The sequence below is a fragment of the Paralichthys olivaceus genome, chromosome 16 (assembly GCF_024713975.1).
Source record: "Paralichthys olivaceus isolate ysfri-2021 chromosome 16, ASM2471397v2, whole genome shotgun sequence".
Classification (NCBI taxonomy): Eukaryota; Metazoa; Chordata; class Actinopteri; order Pleuronectiformes; family Paralichthyidae; genus Paralichthys; species Paralichthys olivaceus.
This window is the reverse complement of record NC_091108.1, coordinates 12,998,065-13,020,090: the sequence shown is the minus strand read 5'-3', so window position 1 is coordinate 13,020,090 and position 22,026 is coordinate 12,998,065. Positions and strand designations below refer to the sequence as shown.

Genomic DNA, 22,026 nt, shown 5'->3' with positions numbered 1-22,026 from the left:
TCTGTGTTTTTGTCCATTTGAGGATCATGTATAGAAGTGTAGGTGGCTGACCGCACAGTGGCCTCTGCGTCAGCCTTTCAAGGGTTAACAAATCACCTGCAGCTTAGATGCTGCACCATTTTGCATCCCAAACAGGCAATCTGATGTGACCCGATGAGCACTTCTGCCTCTCCCGCTGTTGCTTCCCCTCTCCGTAAAAATATCATCAAATTTTAACTGCATGAGAGCTTGTGGGACCTGTCTTGGGGCATTCAATAACTGTCATTCCATATCTTAAAAGCCAAACATCGAATGCGAGTCAAACGGAGTGAGACGGCAAGTTCTCTGTAATGAGATCAGCGGCTGTCTTTGAGGGAGAAAGCTAAAGCAATAAACTGTCTGTTGCATGTTGTGCCATCAAAGATATTCCAATGAAATCTGCAAAACAGCTTCAGTAATCACCATTTACTGTACATACTGACTGACAAGGTTCAGGATTGGTACTGGTGGATGCATAACCTCATCAAAAAACATAATGTACAGACGATAAATCAAATAAACACAACAAATATGCATGCAACCCCAGCATGCACACACATGGATGAATGCATGCACACCTCAATTATATGGATACAATGGAGCAAAAACACAATCAACGAGGCCGACTTTATCCACCGCTAATCCCATCCTATCTGCTTAGTATGCAGTGCTTCCCAAGGACAGAGAAGAATCTGCTCTATCTTCATGTGATAGTGAGTGAACTGGTGGGAGGAATAAGGGAGAGCAAGAAGAGAGGGAGAAGAAAGAGTGAGCGCTGCAGGAAAGGCACTGACAGCTCGCAGCTCGAAAATAGCCTGAATAGCTCCAAAATAATTCCCTTTTTTTCAATCCCTGATCCTAATTTCAACCACAGTGGCTGAATTATTCATTCTGGACCAATGACATGCAGCGAAGGGGACAAAGAGTCATTGCTCTATTTTGATTCGCATAATAAATTCATGACTCCATGTTTAAAAGGAAGGGGAGATAGACGGAGGAGGAGTGGGGGAGGAAGAGCAGGAGGTGGCAGGACAGTGGTGGGCTGAGGTCAGGTAGTGAGAGCCGGGAAGCATGAAACAAGGATGATATGGGAAGTAGCAGGAGATCAGGAATGAAGGCTCTGAATTGAGAAGGATGTAGAAGGTTCAGGGATAAACACGTTAAAGTAGATTCCACACACACACACACACACACACACACACACACACACACACACACCCAAGGGCACCACTGATGAAGCATATTAACCCAGGATCAGTGGAGAATGAGGCTGGTATTAACATCCGTCCTGAGTGATCCAATCACAGGTGGTCAGTGATAAGTTCAGGTCTGACGGACCCAAATGCTTCCCTGAGACCCAATCAGTAAGTCACATTGGGAGGTGGTCTGGAACACATGTGTACACATTCTATGTGAGTGTAAATGCATCCTGAGGCACATTATGACCCGCTATAGGTGAATTATATTGTTGCACTTCTCAGTTTCATTATAAATTGATTTTTTTTAACATCACCACAATATCAGCTAGATCACATAATGATTGGTACTTTCCAATTGACACAATCTTTCCTCATAGCAGCACACATTCATACATTCAGTCCCTCCTGACTTCTCTCTCTCTCTCTCTCTCTCTCTCTCTCCATCTCACACACACCAAAACACACACAGAAACATTGTCATCTGACACATCTATGAACTCAAACTGGGTGAAAATCATTTGGTCTCAGCCAACACAAATGAAAGTAATGATTATTCGCATAAAGCAGGCAAGTGAGATCCAATCTCAAGTGGTCACAGGAGGAGTATTGATTTAAATTCCAGTTCTGAAGAAACAAACGTTGTGCTGTTCACTTGTGACCGGATCTCTCAGGACAGATGTTAATAAAACAGATGCATATATTATCTTGCATTCTACATAATGCGAAAGACAAAAAAAGACATTTTCCGGAGTTCATGTCTGACTCTCAAGGCCTAAGTGTTAACCTGTCTCTAATATTTCTTGTTACTCAAACTTAAGTGTTTCTTACAGCCTGTGTAACATGGTTTGCACTGTGGAAATCAATTGAAAACAAGTCAAACCACTCTCCTGATGACTGAATCATCTGTGAAACAGGAAACATCTGCTGTTATACAGGTGTCATGATGAGGAGCTCAAAAAGACAAAAAACATCTGTAAAGCTTGACAGGAGAGGATGTGAGGCTGCATTATGCTTTAATAGAAGTAATGCGTGTTTCATCTTTGAAACTGTTTTAAGAATGAGGACTCTCTTTTCTTTGAGGTCATGGGAGACTTGTCCAAAAGGACTATGTCAGACTGGTGTTTCTTATCTTCAAAACGTGAGGGGTGTCTTCTAACTGGACCAGCACGGTGCTTTGCAAGAAACCAGTTACCAGGTGATTGACTAAAGAAGAGACAAGTCAACAAAGAAGAAGGGAAGCAACTTGCCACAGGCTTTTGTTCTCTCTAAACAAACAACAGTCACTTTAACAAGCTGCTGAAACGAACTGCGTCAGGGGACACGCAGGCACCACACAGTCAGTCACGCTAGAGCATGCGCTAATGAACAACTTCTCTCAGTTCATCACTTTCTTTAACTCTGCAAATGTAGACATTCACATTAATATGCACGAATGCAGCTGCTGCCCTCCTTTCTGTCTCCGTTTGAACTTTTGAGCGAAACAGGAAGTTCTCCTTGGATGCAGCAGCCTCTCTTCTCTGGGGTTTGTTTCCAAATGCCAAAAAAACCCAGACTGCCTCGCTGAAGGGCAACGTATCTCGGGCCAATTTAAAACTGGTGAAAAACACAGAGGTCAGCGCGTAGCCGAGCACATGATTTGAGACAGTTTTGCTGAAACAAAAGGAGAAGCCAAGCAGAGAGTGATCTCGTTTTCAGGCATTCAACATTTAGCTCTGCGAGGACCTTAACACACGCCGTATACATCTTCACAGTATGTGACACATAAAAAGGACAAAGTGACACATATGTGCTTGCATCCCTAAGTGACTCCCACATGCCCCCAGTCCTGCAAGGGGGGGGGGTGATGCACATGTGTTCCTGTGTAAATGTGTGTCTGTGTGTGTGTGAATATACGCGCACCAATGGTGAACAGTCCCCAGGCCTCTGCAAGCCTGTTTGTGTAGCAGTGAGGCAGAAGTAATGTCTGAATCTGTGCTCCCTCAGAGGGGTGTGTGTGTGTGTGTGTGTGTGTGTGTGTGTGTCTGTGTCTGTGTGTTTGAGTAGAATAGAGGGTCAGTGCTGAAGGACATTACAGAAAATCTGTCTATCTACATTCACCCAAACAAATTACTCCCACAGCGTGGAGGATGTTTAACAAGAAGCAGAAGCACAAATAGAATATAGACATTTTGCTTGTCCAGCTGAAATTTCACTCCATCGTTTTTGCCAGAAAATATAAACAGAGATGATGCAGCAACAACCTTTCAGCATTTTCCATTTTTCAAGAGACGATGAAACCTATTTGACATATGACATATCTGTGGAGACAGCGTCCAAGCCTTTGGGTGGACATTCTCCTGTGGAGGAAGTTGACGGTGTGTTGTCTAGCAACGCTGGCTCTCAAATGTCAGTCAATTTCCTGGTGCACTTAAACATGTCATATCCTACGAATGTTGATCCATCATGTTATTGTGTCTATTTTCCACAAGCCTACCACAGGTTGTTATGTAGTGTTATCGTTTGTTCTTATTGTTTTCAACAAACAATATAAAATTCCAGATGAATCCAACACATTTTCACACTGATGTAAAAAGGTCTGTAAAGAATTTTAGTATAATTTTAGGCCAAACACCAAATCATTTATTTTCTGACCCTTTCTTTATTAAGCTACATTCATACTAATACATTTTCATTTAAGAAAGTATTAACACTGCTCTGGACATGCCTGGCATCAACACTACTGAAACAGAGAAGTTGGGAATTGCTGCTCGTTCCATTTTAGATTTGGCTCTTACTGATTTGTCAAGATACAATCACATGACCCCCTTTCAGAAGAAAGTAGTGGCATAGATATAGCCATAGTTTTTTATAGAAGGTATCACAATTTCATTTCTGCAGCAGTCAGCAGTGTTCAAGAAATGCTACTTGAATCATTAAAATCCAATTTGCAGGACTGGGGCACAACACTCCATCAGATCTATCAGCCAAGCCCTCCTCTCAGCATCGTGGGAAAACGTGGTTTGTATTGTGCCAGAACAAACCGAGGGATCATAGGAGAAATCAATAGCAATACAGCATTACAGCATTCATTAAGTCAGAGGCCTCACTGATCAGGACACTGCTCAACTACGAAGCATCACAGATGAAAGAGTGAGAGAGAGTGACAGAGAGGAAGAGAAGTGAGAAGAGGAAAGTGAAGCGTACAAGTGAGATTGACCCCCCACACACACACATACACATACATACACAGTGACACTTCGATTGTGCTCTTGGCTAGAAGTCATGTGGTTAGAGTTAATGAATATCACCCCCCCTGCCCCAAAGGTCTGCTCTACAGATGGCATTTACACATGCACACACTCACACACACACGCACAAACACGCACACACACACGCACACACACAAACACATACACAAACACACACATTCACATGAATACTAAATGCTATCTGACCAGTCCTGAATATGCCTATCAGCAAGTTTGAGAGTACTGTACATCTACATTTCACTCTACATTAGGTTGCCACCTTGGTTTAAATACCTTTCTGCCACACACACACACACACACACACACACACACACACACACACACACACACACACACACACACACATAAGACAAAGAGAGAGGAGGAAGAGTAAAAAGAGAGAAGAAAGTGGAGCTCCTGAACCTGCTTGTGGTCCTAAACTGAGGTACATCATTACATTATTAAAATGTAAGGTGATACTATTTAACCTGTATTAACATTGAATTAACAATAGCAGATACACACACAGGCTAATGTCATTGACCTGCATTAACATTTGTAGAGGGAGGGGAAGCACAGGTGAGCAGAACTACAAACTTTGTGAACTGCATAAACATTTAATGAAGTCTATGAAATACGATCCCTAATTCAAGCAGGGCAGGTAAAAGAGGTCTATTACACACACACACACACACACACACACACACACACACACAACCGACTCCGCTTATTGCAACAGGTGATTAGAGGAACAGGTTGGTGACACTTTTCTATTGATTTTCCTTTCAGACTATTGTTCCAAAACCTAAATTAAAAAGACCAAAGTATTAAGAATATTTGTAGATAATTTTTTAAATCAAGTTGATTTAAAATTCCAATAGGATTTTCACATCCTGTGAAAGGAAGTGAAAATTCTCTTGTTATAGTTGTCTCTCATTGAAATACAACCACGGACATATTGTGTAAGTTAAAATAATTCCAACTCAATTGTCCATTTACTGGCTTTTTTCAGGTCCATCAAACACATCAGCCAGTTTCTACGTGGTAACATTATCGACTGGGCAGGGGTCAAAGTCATTGACCGGGAGTCAGTTAATGATCAGAGATGGATCAATGAAGTCATTCACATATAATATCCTCTACAAGCAGGAATCATGATCTCCCTCGCTTTTATAAACACATGACTTAAATCACATTAGACAAGTGTACTGTCGATACCATGATGTCACCTGAGCCTGACAATGAAAAGCAGTTGAAAGCTCAGAAAAGAAAAAATTGGGAGTTGAAACAATTTCAGCACATTGACTTTTAATGTGGTTCCTTGGTTTGGAATACATGTATGGTATATGTATTTGTATTTGTGTATTTATTTCACTTTAATAATTCTGATCGGTTGATTGTTTCCTTATTGGTAGTAAACAGAGCATAGCAGCAGATCATTTTAAATCACAAATCTGAGATGAGAGCAGCCCATTAGAAGGATAGAACCAGGGAAGACACAGCTATGTCAGCAGAAACCAGCAAATATTAATATTAGTCAGACTCATTGATCTGTCTAATAGTCCCAGAAATCTCTGTCTGTCAGTCTGTGGCTTGCATATCTTGGAAATCATTTATCATACACTTTGCATGTGCATTGTTGAAGGGCTCAAAGAAGTGGAGTGTCGAATTTGGTGCCGTTTGGACATGTTCAATATTAATAAACTTTGTATAAAAAGGGTGAAGTCACGACAACGTCAACAACAACTGATTCTCCAGTTATGGGTTCTGAGTACTGAGTCGAGCTTCACGTACTTTGAATAAACAGGTGAACAGCTCCTTCAGCGGTGGTGGAGCTTTAGGGTTCAGTGGACTGAGTCCTGCAGCAGGTCTTTTCTTGCTGTGGCTCAATATCTGCAGGTCACTTTTACAGTTTAAGAGAGAAAGCTACAACTAGCACCACCACAGTCCAAACAAACTGCCTATTCCAAACAGGCAGGTTCAGAATGGCCATTGCACTCGTATGAAGAAACTCAGAGTCAAAAGTTGGTAAGAACAGATCACAGACCAGTGAAGAACCAGTCGACCGAGAGGAATGACAGAAGTCTGGCTGTGCGATTGATCCTCATTGGCCCAGTAGCAGCACGGCTCCTCACATTGTTGTCAAGATTGTAAACAGTAGTGATCGATTTCTTTTTGAATCATCAGCTGCTGCATGAATACCAGTGAAATTACATCTACTGACTGAGCAGAGAATCCTGTGTCTGTTCAAGGCTTCGCTTGAAGGTCAATAAATTCCGTGCTTTAATGCATCCGTTGCAAGGACCAACCTGTGTATTTTTCCTTGCCAACAATAAGCCAGTGTTTATTCATGACTCATTTTACACTGCCTTGTAGGAGCAGCCTCATAATAATGGTTCTTGGCAGAGTGTCACATTAACTGCAGTTCTGTGATGTTGTGGTAAAAGGCTTTTTGTCTCCAACACTTTATCGTTCTGCTTTCTGCATTAGGAAGGCTTTGGAATTGGTGTCAAAGGAGTATGAAGGTTTCTTCTGAAATAAATAAAATAAAACTCATAGCGCAACTGTAGATAATCTCAATGAATTGATTTAAAGATATTCATGTGTTTTGTTTATGAACTTTCAAAAGTCAGTAAAATGATTAAAGCTGACTTTTAAATGAAGAGGTACATGGCTGATCCAAGGACAAGTAATGGACAAACCTTCGATGACAAATTGAATCATTTCTAAATTCAATTTGACAGAGATTAGCAATGACTCCAGGAATGGTTGTGTTAGACTGAATAATGAAGTAAAGCTAAATGCTAATTTGTTTTGAGTGTGAGGGGACAGATATCAGGTGACCTTAAAACTTCTCAATCAAAGCCACGCAGCTGAAAGAGAGAGTCGAAGGGGGGAAAGTGGAAGAGACAGACAGACTCACAGACAGCAATCAGGTTCGTGAGCAGAGGAATGAACAGAATCCGCGGCCCCGGGGTCACGTCTGAGAAAATGCAGCCAGGAGAGTAAATTAAAGTAAGCGGAATTGAAAGCGAAAGGGCAGAATGAGGAAAACAGCAAAAATCGTGAGGGAGAAAGTGCAAGAGGAAAAGGCGGCTGCGAATGAAGGTCAGGAGGTTGTTATAGAGTGGTGAAGGAGGCTGAGGCAGCGGAGGAGTCAGAGTTCACACTTGCTGGTTATTTGCCATAAGGTAGAAGAACGCTTGTTCATTTAAAAAAAACCTGTAGGTTCATGCCCTGTATTTTACAGGTGTGTGTGTGTGTGTGTGATAATAACTTCTGCCCGTGCATACACTCACATACACACACTGGTACAATTGTGCAGTTATGCTGAATGATACTGGAAGCAAGACCATTAAATTCAGTTTCATGAACAACCTCTGATGCAACCACAAGACTCTGTGGTGTAATTCCACACTTTAAAAAGACTGCTGTTTCACCGTGAGTGTGTGTGTGTGTATTATTCATGTGTGGGTAGCTGTGGGCGTTGCACATGTGTGTCTTTGCCCTTGTCCGTGCATGCACCTCAATCACCATCCAGCAATCTAATAGCAGCAATCCACCAAGCAGGACATCCTTAAGACCCTTGGCGCAATTTCTCAAGGTCAGCCGTCATCCTCACACACACACACACACACACACAGAGAGACGTGAACACGCTAAGATCAAAAGCTCCTTCAAAATGACTGCGTAGCCGCTGTCACCTCACTAATCAAACCCTCTATGCAGCCAATCATTGCTCCCTTTCTCCCTCCACACGTCTCCTCCAGCACAAACTCACATTATTCTCCCTGCAAAGATTTAACCCTCTGTGTTGTAGGAGTTTTCATGCAACCTGTGTTTTTTCATTGCCTTTTCCATCTCTACTATCAGATACAATAATAATATTAAACGTCCACAATTATTTTGATGTGAACAGTGACACTGAAATTATGATCGGCATTTTGAATGTGCATCCTTTTGTTTGTACCCCAAATAAACTGACTTTTGGCTAGCTTGTTTGCAACTTGCTGATTGCCAAAATTTAAAAAATTTAAAAAATAATAAATGTAATTTTTACGACGGCCCTGAAGTGCATGACACAATGACAAATCACAAAACATAACTGCATTCACTTCTAAAGGAAACAATACATTGCTATCCCAACAAGGCTCATGTCTGATTGGATGGATGCACTGTGATAATGCTATGGGGTTGTGGTTGTGTTTCATGATTTCTTGTTTTTTCTGTATTTACTGTTGTGATATTCACTTTAGAGCCTCTGTAGTAGATGCAACAGAACGCCTTTCAAAATGTAAACCAACCCTCTGCCTCCAGTGTCTGTGTGTCTGCCCGTCTTTTCACCTTCTCTCCTGAGGGGCGCTTGAACACCATCACTCTGCTGTGGTTTCCACTTACTGGAAAAAGACATCAGCAATCAGCACCTGTGAGCTCAGAAGCCAAACATTTTCACACACATTCTTCTGTGTCTCTATCACCCTCCAACATCCTTCTGTTCCTTTGACTCCTCAGATTCTTCCATTATCACCTCAATCTTCTTTAATAATTCACTGTTCGATCACAATTCACTCTGTCCTCTATCTCTTCTTCTTTTTATCCTTCTCCTCAGTAATCCCTCTATGTCTCACTGTCAGTCTCGGACTTGTCTCTCTCTTGTGTGTCTTTTTCCAGCAGCTTGGCAGCAGAAAGGACAGTGATGCTACGCTTCAGGTAGCTGTCACACCGCTGCGCTGAATGGTTTATGCTGGGCATCAGGGTGTGTGTCTGTTTTTATGTAGGTTTAATGTTCCTGTAAAGTGATTATTAGGTTTCAGGAATGTAGGGACAGAGAAAGGTAGAAAAACAAGGTTTTGAATATATGAGGGAGTCAGCGGGGGTTTGTGATTCGGGGAGTTGTAGCTCTCTGGCAACTCTCTCCACGCTCAGACGCCAACAGCAAGTTCGCCCATATGCTGGGAGCAATCTGTCCGCCAGCTCTGTCTGGGTCTTTTTTTGGATTGGTTTTGTTTTCAGGAAGACAAGACGGCAAACAGGAATGAAGTTAGGAACCCAAACAAGTTAATGAGGACCAGGAAATAATGAGCTAATTGCCTGATTAGAGGCAAAGTTCTTTTGTTCACTGAAAAGCCCCCGCAGCTACACTACACTTCATATTCAGATATCTGTTCCGGATCTGTGGGAGCAGACATAGCATGAAGTGGCTGCTGCGTTTAGTTGCGCTGAGGTCACAGGTGTCGCTCAACTGTAAGAAAGCGGTCATGAAATCACCAGCCATCCCTCACTTCTATTATTGAAGGGGCAGACAGGAGACTAGTCAGCCCTGCTGTCCGGAGAGGCAGAGGCAGGTAAAGGTAATTGCTTAGCAGTAGAATGAAATGGTAGATAAGATCAGGAGGAAAGCCAGAGAGGCGACACTCTATAATTGGAAATGGAGAAAGAGGGAAGATGGTGGAAACAAGAGGAAAAGAGGGGTGTTAGATGAAGAGGCTGATGCACCTCGTGCAAAACCTGCTGTCATAAGCCATATGCACTCTGCCACAACGTGACATAACACATGGCCACACATGTCATGTTACCACGGCTCCTGCATCCTGCAGTGTAGCATGGGTAAGCAGAGCTATACATGTCTCAGTCCAGAGCGCACAAACAAGTCTGGACTACAGCTTTATTTTTCTCCCCTAGCAGCCACACAAGTTAGCCAATCGGATTTTTACTGTGCACAATTTACGACAGAACGCTGTGTGCAGGACAAATATGTACCAAAGTTAACGTAATGAGGCTCAAAGTGAGATGAATCTGCAACATGACAGCATTCCACCATTTATTTACATGCATCGTCTCAGTGACAGCTTACGAAAGCCTGTGTGAAATGCCTCTAGTGGTGCAAAATACTGTTATTACAAGATGTAGAAAGCATGACACACAGAAACACACACATTAACGCTCCTCTGTGTCCTCTTTCCTTTGCTGCAAGTATCTGAGGGCAAGTAGGGAGACTTGTCAGGGAGGGTAGTCATCAACGCTGAAGATCTGCAAACATGCACTGTTGTGTTTCAAGTGTGTCTGAGCTCTGATGTTGAAAAAAACAGCAAGCACTGAGGACAAAATGTAGCCTTACATGTGTGTGTGTTTGTGTGTTTGTGTGTGGTATCCGTGCACATACCCAGGACTGAAGCGTGGTCCTTGAAGCCTCCTCATCTGTCCAGCTGTTTGTGAATGTGAATCTTTTTTCCCCTCCGCTTTGCCCACAAGTTGCCAACCCCCGCTCCACACGTGCCAGCCCTCCTCCACTCCTCAGGTCCCCCTCAGTCTGTCTCACTCCCAGACTCTGGCATCAGCAGCTGCACTAAACCTGCTACTCGTCCCCCTCCTCTCTTTCTCTATCTCTCTGTCTCTCTCCCTCCCTCCCTCTCTCCCTTCTGCCTCCAGCAGGCTCGTGTGTACACACCTCCTTTCACCCCTTGTTAGTTATGGTCCCCCTCCCAAAAAAATGATCCAGGCATTCACAGCAGGGGAGAGAGGGAGGGAAGGGCTGGTTTGAGATTTTCTTCTCCTTCAGACTGTGCTTCTCAGCCGGTCAGGGCACCCTCCATCTCCCCCGGTGTGGATGTGGGATTATGAGAGAGGAGAGGGAGGATGGGGAAGGAGCGTGCTGTTGCTGTTGCCTCTGCCTCCTTCAGTATGAACGCCTCTCCCTCGCTTAGCTTGCTTTTCATCTCTCTCTCTCTCTCTCTCTCGCTCACTCACTGCCTCCCCTCCATTCCTCCTCTCAGTCACTATCTATCTGCTGCTGCTCCGGCTGTTTGGACTTACAATTCAGTGAGCTGCCGGGCGTGCAGTGGTTTAGGGAGTCTCTCTAAACATCCAGGCAGGGTGAAAAAACGAAAAGGATGAGAGAGAGCCGAGATTAGACGATGGAGAAACTGGGAGGGGGGGGGGCTTACTGCATTTTCAGCCTCTGATTAATAATACCGATAAAAATACCATTACTACTACTACTATTGATCATAGTTGTAGTTATAGTGAAAATATAATAACAATAATAATGGATTTTCAAAGCACCCATGGTGTATTAAAAAAAAAAAAATATATATATATATATATATATATATATATATATATATATATAAGAAAATGCTCTTCTACAGAAATGTCTTTGGAGGGATAGCAAAGATAAATAGTTAGTTTGTTTGATGTTTTGAAAGTCAACAGGCCTCAAATGCAAGTACCCGATCCCTGCTTTTTAACATTGACCCAGGAACTATTACAATTCAAAAAGATGACCCAAAAACTGATGTTTAGATCTGCTCTAATATGAGCAGGCAGTGTATGGATGCTAACATTTCAGTTCCATGAATCATCTGTTAGGTCTTATACTTTTTTCTGCTGCACTATGAACCATAAGTAGCAGCAAACTGTTCCTGATACACAAACATACAAAAGGTGGATTTAAATTCCAAAAATTACTCTTTGGGAATCTCACTCCTCCAGTGGGTTTGTTTGGTTTAAACACCTCCCCCATTTAGCCTGGAGTGTGCAGAGAGAGAGGGAGAGAAGGAGAGAGAATAGACATTTTTATTGTTCAGTCCTGTTGCCTTGTCAGGGTAAATTAAATCACAGGATACCGAGGTTCAGACACAGAGAAAAATGCGCAGGGAAACACACTCTTCGAGACTGACTGAGCGCCCCAAAGGTCAGTTAGCAGCTCATCGCAGGAGAGGAGCTAGAAGTCCAGCCTGCGACCCTGAGGCCAGAGGTCAGACATGTCATGATGCTCGGTGGAGACCAAGTCCAGCAAACACCTCGCGCACCAACCTCTGAGCTAAATGTAGTCAGTTACTGATTATTTACAAGCAAACATGGATCATTACTGACGGAGTGGAAGTAGCACTTTGTGCACACTGAAAATTGTGTTCTTGCATTAATGCCTGTTACTTCACTTCTTACTTCACAGCAGAGTAAAATGATGCAATAATGGTCAAGACAATGGTCTAGTGTTAAACCACTTTATATATAAACAGACAGCATGACGGCTCCTCGAAAGAAAATTAAATCATCTTGCTTACAACCTGGTGGCTGGCTGCAGAGTGGGTCATAAATCCTGCCTCCTCCATGTTAGTGGATGGGACCAAACAAAAAAGTCCACTTAAGATGGCAGCGTTTAGATTCTGGATATTTTGGCTGCACTCCTGGATAGAGGAAGTGGAGACATGTCATCCATCTTTTTGAAGAGTCTTATGGACCAGTGATTAACGTTAGCATGTCAACTTAGACGATACAATTTATCAATAATGTAAGATACCTCCTCTCCAGTTTGTGCACCAGGCTAAAGCATTAGGGACGAGTCTATTCATTGAACACATCCAACCAGAGACACATCACTAGATTCCTGTCAGTTCGAGTTGTTTTATCAATGGACAAATCCACTACAGCAGTGGCTGTCCTGACCGAGTCTGTTCAGGGTTACTCTTATCTGATGACAGTGAAACCATTGTACTTTAAATTAGTGATGCATATCTGGCAGACTTGTTTGTGTCCGCACAGGCAGATTTATTTTAGGAAATTAGGTGAGTCGTTTGTTTGTTTGTCACCTGATTGTAATTTTGTTAAGTTAACGTTAATAAGTTGAGTTGCATGTGTTTTGATACTATAGCATATAACCATCATTACTATTGCCATACACTATTTTGTGTATTTTAGGAATTACACTGAATCACACTCAGATGCACTGCAGATGTACATGACAGTTTAGTTATGATTGCTCATACTTATTATACATTTATATATTTCTGGCCCACGTCTTGCCCAGCGACAGATTGGCTCCAGCCAGTGACCCTCAAATAAGCGGTTTAGATAATAGGATGAAATTGGATAAATGACTTCTGACTGAAACACAAGTAGCAAGTAATGTTTTTCTACTGATTTGTAGCATGTATAACTTTTGTTCTTTGTGGATCAGCCTTGACTGCAGAAATCCAACCCCTTCGGTAACTGAACCCATGCTTCAAGATCATGAAATGATTTCCGTTTATTAGCTTCTCTGATGATTTTGCTGTTTTTATTTCGTGGCTCTCCCTGTGATATGCTTGTGGGTGGAGTGACTGCTTGCACAAGATGTCTTCACAGTGGGTGTGAAGATGTGTGTTTGAAGATTATGGCTGCAAATGTAAGAATTTTATACCAAAAAGCAGCCAAGTGACAGTCTTGTCTCTCAAAGCCTTCCCTTTTGGGAGGACTTTCATTTGCACTGACATTTAGGACAGAATAGGATGACATTTGAGTTGTGAGTGCATGTGGGATGTGGGTCAGATATAAATGCAATATGTTGGATGGAATATAGCAAGAACAGCAAAGAAGTTTAAAAACGAATGAAACCCCTGGATAGTTGCATCCACACTCCAGTTTATTCATTAGGCAAATGTATGGAGGTATATGTGATAAATGTAACTACTGGGTCTATTTTTTCATTATCTTCAAAGACGGCAAGGTTTTATTACACTTGTGGGGATGATTCATGTTCACACTTACCTTTCCATGTCACCTTATGCTCACAAGATATGCAAATTAATTCCATAATAGGAGCAATTTCTCAGGGATGACAGAAGAAATTTCATTTTGCACATGCATACATAATGGTTGTCTTTTTGCGTTTCGGCCTACACGCTCTCTATCAGCAGCTCTGTCGAGAAGCTAATCACGGCCTTGTTCATTACTGTTGTCTTTGGCAACTTCTCTGCATTTCAGCCCGCTCAAAAGGGAGACGATCGAGAGGCAGGTGGAACGACAGGGCTTTGATGTGGTCACACTCAAAAATACCACATGCTTCTCATGTGACCGGAGCTATTTCCCATCAAGTAACTCTACACTGGGGATGCCACAGTCTGAGACTCCAAAAGCATAAAGCTGCTACAGATGAAAAATGTACTTAAATTCTCATTTAGTCCTAAGATGGTTTAATAGAGGAGGAGGTCAGGATATTCCAGTCCAGATAACATGACAACATTATGACAGTGGTTTCCTTGGTGTAATTGAGTGATGGTGACACATATTTTGTTGTTTTTAATTGACAAACTGAGTATTTAAAAATGAAAAATCTGATTGAAATCATATAAATATTGATTGATTGTCTGATTTTTATATTGATTTTTACATTCAGTCATCACACATTGTACCATAAGTATAAACACCACAGCAGTGACAACAAAGTTTTAACAGGTTTTGCATTATATAGTGACTAAAGCTGAAAGAAAATGCTTTTACATATGCCTTTCCATACTCTGCCTAAGAAATGACTTCACACTACAGAAATAAACACACTTGTTGCCAACAAAATGTTTTTTGTAAACCATCAAAATAAAAGCAAATCACTCAAGTAAAAATCCATATTAACTGTGTGTATCAGGGTGCTGAAATGTGATTCATCAAAAGTCAAGGTAGAAGAAAGTTCTCTTAGCCTGACGAAAAGGTAACTGCAGTACAAATAACTCGTGAGCTGATACGTGCTTCGTAAATGAATTCAGAAAATCTTAAATGGGACACTGCAAATCCAAGACATGCTGCCTCACTTCTGTTTTAATTATACTCTGACTCAGTTTTTCATTTTTGTTTTTCCATCACAAATAATGTGAAAGGTCTCTTCATGCAGTTTAAGGGTCGATTACCTGTTACATTTTTTAATGAGTTTTCTAAACTTCAAATGAACTCTAATCTGCTCTTTCTATTGCAGTTAGATGAAAACAAAATAAATAATATTTTTTTGTCACTCTGCTCCACAGTACCTTCAACACGATCAGATGCATTAATATTAATCAAGGCTCATGTTAATTGGCGGCAATTTGAGGAAAGTCTGTGTTTGCGTGGGCGAGACTGAAACTCTTTATCTGTCTCTGCACCATAATAAACTGGCTGACTTGTAGCTCGGCCTGTGGTCTCAGATAGCACAGCTTATTCATCGCTCTCCCACTACCTGAGCCAGCGCTGACATAACAGCTAATAACTTTGTTTTCGGCCCCACACACAAAAAAAAGAAAGAAAGAATGTTTTTGTCCTCTTGTTCAGCTTCTCCCAGTCTCCATCATTTTCTTTCCTATCTACTCACTGCGCATGTTTGGCTCAGAGAAAAATATCACTGATGACACATTCATTAGCCACTATGTTAGGGATGCGAGGAATAGCAGTTAGCCGCCATGCTAACTATGCTGGCAATTTCAGTGTCGTTATCTACTCTTGTGTGTGTGCGTGCGTGCGCGTGTGTGTGTTACTGAGAGTCTTATCAGTGGAAACAGACCTGGACGTGAGCAGGGTGGTGAGCAGGAGAAAGAGGAGGAGGAGGATGTGGAGGGTGGGGGTAGAAAAGTAACAGTGAAAATTGGAGGATAAGAAAAGAAATAGGGAGACTGGGAGCTTGGCAGAGACGGGGAGATGGACGATAGACACATGGAGGATATCAGGAAGGAATGATGTGTTGTGAATGAGGACAGCCGATAGATAAAAGTAAAAAAGAAAAGTGGAGACGCGGGGGGGAAACAGGGGGAGCGGGCAGGACGTGATCCGGATGGAAAGAGTGTGTGGAAGGGGGTGGGGGATGCAGAGTGAGGGACTGGGTGGAGGAAGAGAACAGCAGTTGGTTGGAGTTGGGGACCATGCTTCAAAGGTGATTAGGAGGGCTGGGCTCATGTGGAGAGACAGGCATCTGAAATGACGATTTCGATGGATATGTCTTCTGTGCAGATGCCTCGAGGGGGCAAATAATCCCACATCTCCCTTTGGGCTCTCATCCAGAGTATTGTCACATGGCTTTAAAATGGCCTACAGGCTGTAGTGGGTTGTACATTATGTCCTGTGTGCTCTGACAGCAATGCATGAAATTAAAATCACCCAGGATTCTGAAGATATGCCTGAAAAGTCTCTTTATTTGCTACCAGGCTTCACATTTTCTCATTTTTAATTATAAATGTTACACAACCTGTCAAAGGCTTCAGAACACCTCCAGTTGGTACTGAAATTTACATAGTGTAGCGGAAGCACAGAGCAAAGAAATAATATAAAGATTTATTATCGAATCAAACAAGGACAATTTGAATCATGAATTTAATCTAAATGACTGATTCAAAAGCCAGCCACTCGTGATGTTCTTCTTTCAATTAAAATGAAAAAGTTCAGCATTAGTTCCTTCAAATGTGATAAACTTGCAGACGAGTAGCTTCCGTTGTTCTACAGTTAGCTCCTGCAGTACTGTATACTCCTTATCTTTCATCAGAGGATGTAGGAACACAATTTGTTCCATCTCTGCCTTTGCTCAGACAGGAGGTTTGTAAGTGGGGCACTGTTGACTTCAAAGGCTTCATTTATTTCCTTTGCAGCAGTGAAAAAAACTGTCTGGTTTAGGACCAAAACTTTTAAACCATATTCATATTGACTTAAATTGCTGTCATTTCTAAATAAACTGAAAAACTGGAGGTTTCCTCAAACATTTGACTTGGAGTGTATATGGTGCCATCAAATTCTCACACTAGATTAAAAGAGAGAAACACTTATATCTACAGTAATTGATCTTGACAGCAGTGCTTTGACAAGCTGTTATTCTGAAATAGGCAACATAACATGTTAACATTTTTTATTTACTCCTGCAACTGACAGAGCAGCATCATATCTCATGGTGACTTGTGTTTCTCGCCACCCCATGAATGCTCTATTGGTTTGAGCTTGTTTTTGGACTCTTTCCAAATTTTTTGAGAAACCAACCGCCCACTGCTGCGGAAACTGTTGCTCGGAATAAAAGACAACAGTAATGTTGGACACAAAAGTGGGTGAGGTGATGAAAAACAAAAGCCAAAGCATGTGTTTATTATTATAACCATGATGACAAAGGTCCTTAATTAATCCTTAATAAAGCTTCATCTAAATCTAACAAAGCTGCAACAATTCTTACCAAGGCGTAACATTCCATTAGCTAAGTAATTCATTTACTTATCATTAACTATGTAACCAACCGTGATGAGAAAGGTTCAGCACAACTAAGAGCTACTTCAGGTGGTTTGTATAAGAGGGAGGGGACAAATGAACCACAGTCTTTCAGGTTGGAGGACTTGTTGCAAGAGACACTTAAAAACTTTTAAGGGAAACTGCTGAGCCAGAGTGGAATACCAAATTATAATATTATATATTCTATCTGTTGTTAATAGAAATATACTGATTAGAGCAGCTTCAAGTCAGGATGCTCATATGCTCATAATACAAGAAGTGTTCCTCTGTTTGAGGATGGCATCATTAACTTGTCTTGTACTGTTGATTTTATCCAAAGCAAAGTTGGATATATGGCAACTCTCAAACAAATCGTGAGTCTATGTACAAACAGCCTGGAGCCTCAAACATGCCTCTGCTTCCTCAGTGCTTCGTGACTTTTAAGTAAAATAGGTGAGAAGAGAGGAAATGAAAAGCAGTGTCAAATCTTTTAGAAATGGGAGAGAGACATATGTGTTTTTGAGGTGGGTATATAGAGAGATACTGTACATTTCCAATAGTGAGGAGATTGATAGAATAGAAATGCAGAAAAAAGGCATAAAGAACAATGATATCTGTAAGGGAAAGACAGAGAGTGTGACAGAGATAGCTGGTGAAAACAAAATGATAGAGAGGGAGGGAGAGATAGTGTGTGTGTGTGAAAATGTTAACATGCCTGAGAGCGATGGAGTGTGTGCGAGAATTAAGAGATATGGAGATATGACAGGAGAGGCCCTGCAAAAATCAATACGCCTCTGACTAGAGAAGGATAAAGTGGATTGAGCGAAATTTTGGGCAGGGGAGGAGAGAGAGAGAGAGAGAGAACGGTGACAATAAAGCTGAGAGAAGGGCAACGAAGGTATAGAGAGAAGGGGTAAGAGGGTGATGGAAAAGAGAGAGAGAGAGTATATGAGCAAGAGGAAGACGATGTGAGAGGAGCTGTTGTTTGTCCTCAGGCTGCTCTCTTCAAGGAAGGACAAGGATGTGGGGGTGGTTAGCAACATTTACTGACACAAACTGTGAGCGTGTGCGTCTATGTGTTCATTTCTCACAGCAACCAGCCACCAATAACATTATATAAGAAAGACCAAAACAGAAGAAACCATGGAAACTGAAATCCAACAGCCTCTACCTCCACGTAGAGACAAAACAGGTGTGACAGTGCAATTACAGAAAAAAAAATGTTATCTGTCATTTACCAATCCACGCCCGATGTTTTTTTTCACCATGAGAGGAGAGAGGAGCTTGCAGCAACAGGGAGGTGGTGTTATTGTTATCGTGCCACCGCAGACCACGGGGCTCTTAGTCAGAGCATTCCTGGGAGCCAAGACAGTGACGGGCACGGCTTCTCGGAGATGAACATATTTCAGGTCTCTAACGGGGGGGGCATTACTTATAGAGGATCGGGGCATCTGGGTCATTGTCCCAAACGAGTCCCACGCTGAAAAACTCAGCCACCCAGCGGCTGTCTGGATCCCCAGCTTAAGAGAGGATGAGGGGGGATAAATGAGGTAGCTCAAGAGAATGCTGTTTCACTAGCTGCAGCTTAAAAGCTCATTTTCATCTGTTTCACCCTCACACAGGGCTAAACCGGGCCTCGGATGGCCTAAATACCAGGTACCGCACCTGTCTTTGGTCATCGACCCAGAGACCACCCAACTCTCAGTCCATCAAGTCAGATTATTGATCATTTGTCCCACTGCTGAGCATGTGTCCTGTGCAGAGTCTGCAGTGCGACAGACTCACAGCCTGTACAATTTGAATATAGTCTTGTCTGTGGGCTTCAAGCTGTGGCAGCCACATAGATGATTAAATGGTATTTTATCGTTTATGATTCACAGAGAGATATCAAACATTAGGTGTGATCTCTTTTCTGGAAATTTTACTTGCTATCTCAGGATGTGCCATTTTGCTTTCATCTTATGTCTCATGTCTATGTTTTGTTGCTACTTTCTCTTCTGATGAATTTACAAATTCAACATGGTTTCCTAGTTTCTTCAATCAATACAAGACATAAACACAAATCAGCTGAAACTTAACAAAAGTTAAAAGTTATGGTGGCTGCTCTGTGATGTATATTCCCAGAAATCTCTGTCTGTCTGTGGCTCGCATATCTCGAGATATGGACATACTTTGAGAAACCTTTTCCACTTTAGACGTAGCAGCACTCTGTAGCAGCAGTGGGTGGGACTCACCAACATAGGTGACATAGTAGATCACAGTACATTCAGAACAATGGCAACAAAAACTGGTTCTCCAGTTTGGGTTTCTATGCTCTAACTTCTTTGCTTTTACATGTTTTTTGGCGGGTTTCCTTTAAGACAAGAGTATACTGTAAAGTTTTCTGAACTATAAAGACCCATTATAATTACCTGGATTTGGTCCTTACATTCACTCACACATGATTTCACACATTGAGCTACAGCCTCAAAAGTTATAGTCCCTTTTTGCTGCTGTTTCCCTGCCTCATCCACCTCACTGCCACTAGGGACACAATGAATTCAATGGAGGTACTGTGTGTGAGAGATTTCTCTCTGGTTCCAGGAGGTCATTTCTCATACAGCCAGAGATTTAGAGGCTCTGTTAGTTTCAGAATAAAGAAGAAAGGCTTGGCTACTTCTCAATTTGCGTGTCGACTCTAATGGTCAGGAATCCTGCGGGGACCCGAGGGCCCTCACACTGAAATAGCTGCCTGAAAATGGAGTCACCCACTGAGGCCTTTTATGAAATAATTAAAACTCTGCTATTAAATCAAAAAATTCACCAGAGGGCCCTGCAGGGAGGAGAGCAGCAGAGGGCTGTCTGTTATATGTGTTTACTGTGGGACACATGTGGAGCCAGAGGACAATATATCATCTCACCTTTCACAAGTTTCAGCTTGAGATGTGTAATATCTCACTGACTGCAGAAACTCTGGTATTTATGGAGCGAAGTGAGCAGTGGAGGGGTGTTGGCTGATTGCCTACCTCTCACCATCACCTGCCGATACGGTATTGTCGTCAAATATGTGGCGGGGATAAACAGAAGGGTCCCTCCCTGTGAAGCAACAGTTTCCATTCAGAGCAGTAACAGGACATCTGCCACAGTTGGCCATGTAATATTCCATCACATAGTCATTCCAGACCATATGGGTTATAGGCAAATTGTGGGTATCTAACCAAGCATTTCATTACAGGATGTTGTCTTTCTGTGATTGGATTGCAGATAATAATGGTGCTGAGGATGTGCTGCAACACTCCATACATTTTTCTATGTTGAATATCTATTGTTCATTGAGGGGTCATGTGTTTGTGTTCAGGCACATATATTAAACATTACCTACCTGTTTACAGGACAGGTTATTGTCTGGCAAAACACCTTAAGACACATTCACATTCACACCTCTAAAGAAATAGTGATGACAGCAGCATGGCTCTATTAAAGCAATGCATGTCTGTTAGTGTGTCTGTTGGTTGTACTACCTGAAATACTGCAACAACTATGGGTTAGGGTTAGATGACAACTAATGACTTTTACATCAAAATTACCAGTTATATGTGGCTTTTTTGAACAAAGGTAAACCTGCTAAAAATATCCTTTCCCACTACCAGTAGAAGATTCATGTTTGATGTCATGAATGTACCAGAGAAGCTCTCTTACTTCACTGTCTTGCTAGTTCTGTGGTACAAGAAATCGCTGTTGCACATTATTTTTCGAAGTTGTAACAAAACAATTGTGGCTATTTAATACGCCAATGCCTGGAAGTTCAGTGTGAGTCATAACATTGTGTAGCATCTGTGTAGACTAAATAAAATAAACATAAAGAAAAAGAAATGAGCGTGTTCACCCCAGGATGTCACATTGCCACTGCCAATAAAAACCTATTTGACCTGGGAGTGAATGCAGATTGTGTTCATTCCCATTGCAGGCAAAAGCCAAATGTTAGTGGGTGTTAGTGGGTTTTTTCGACCAGTGGAAAAATTATTTTCCTGCAGCTCCAAAGGTTCCCATTTTTGATATTGATTGAAATGTTTTAACAATTATCGAATGCATAACCCTGCAGGGTAATATTCAGATCCTTTGTTGTTGTGGACCAAACTGTTGATAGTTCCATCTGAAGGAAGGCTACACAACCGTGTCTATAAGTTTCCACAATTCCCACTGCATGTCAGGATAAGAACCGAGCCATCGAGTCCACGGAACTCTCTCTGGACCTCTGTGATAAAATTGAGTTGGGACATATATCAGGGCAAAGGTATTAGGCCTATATAAAGCGTAAAGATTTGAGTGTTACTTGGAGCACAGTGGATTCAATAATTGGTAAACTAAAGAAGTTTGGTTTCACTGGGACTCAAACTCTGACTTCTGAGATGGCATCTCACAGAAACTTCCCATCCAATTAAATGCAGCTTGAGAGATCTGTCCGGTAAGAACAGGATAAAAGGAGGAAATTCAGGTACCACCCGAAGCTGCATTTGTAAATGACTAGATTAAGCATCTGGATACTTTTTTAAATTGAATTTACACATTTCACTGTGTTTGATTCTCAGTAAATGTTCATAAGAATCTTGTTTTGACTTAATCATCATAGGTTATTGAGT

At 41.8% G+C, this 22,026-nt stretch overlaps 1 protein-coding gene across 1 annotated transcript in view; it reads right to left on the bottom strand.

The window, feature by feature from the left end:
* Positions 1 to 11,207, bottom strand: part of LOC109641574 (leucine-rich repeat and immunoglobulin-like domain-containing nogo receptor-interacting protein 3) — a 36,685-nt gene extending 25,478 nt beyond the window's left edge. Inside the window, exon 1 of the mRNA XM_020106083.2 lies at positions 10,608 to 11,207. The gene's annotated coding sequence lies outside the window, so the exon portion shown is untranslated. The remainder of the gene's footprint in view (positions 1 to 10,607) is intronic.
* Positions 11,208 to 22,026: the final 10,819 nt, after the last annotated feature.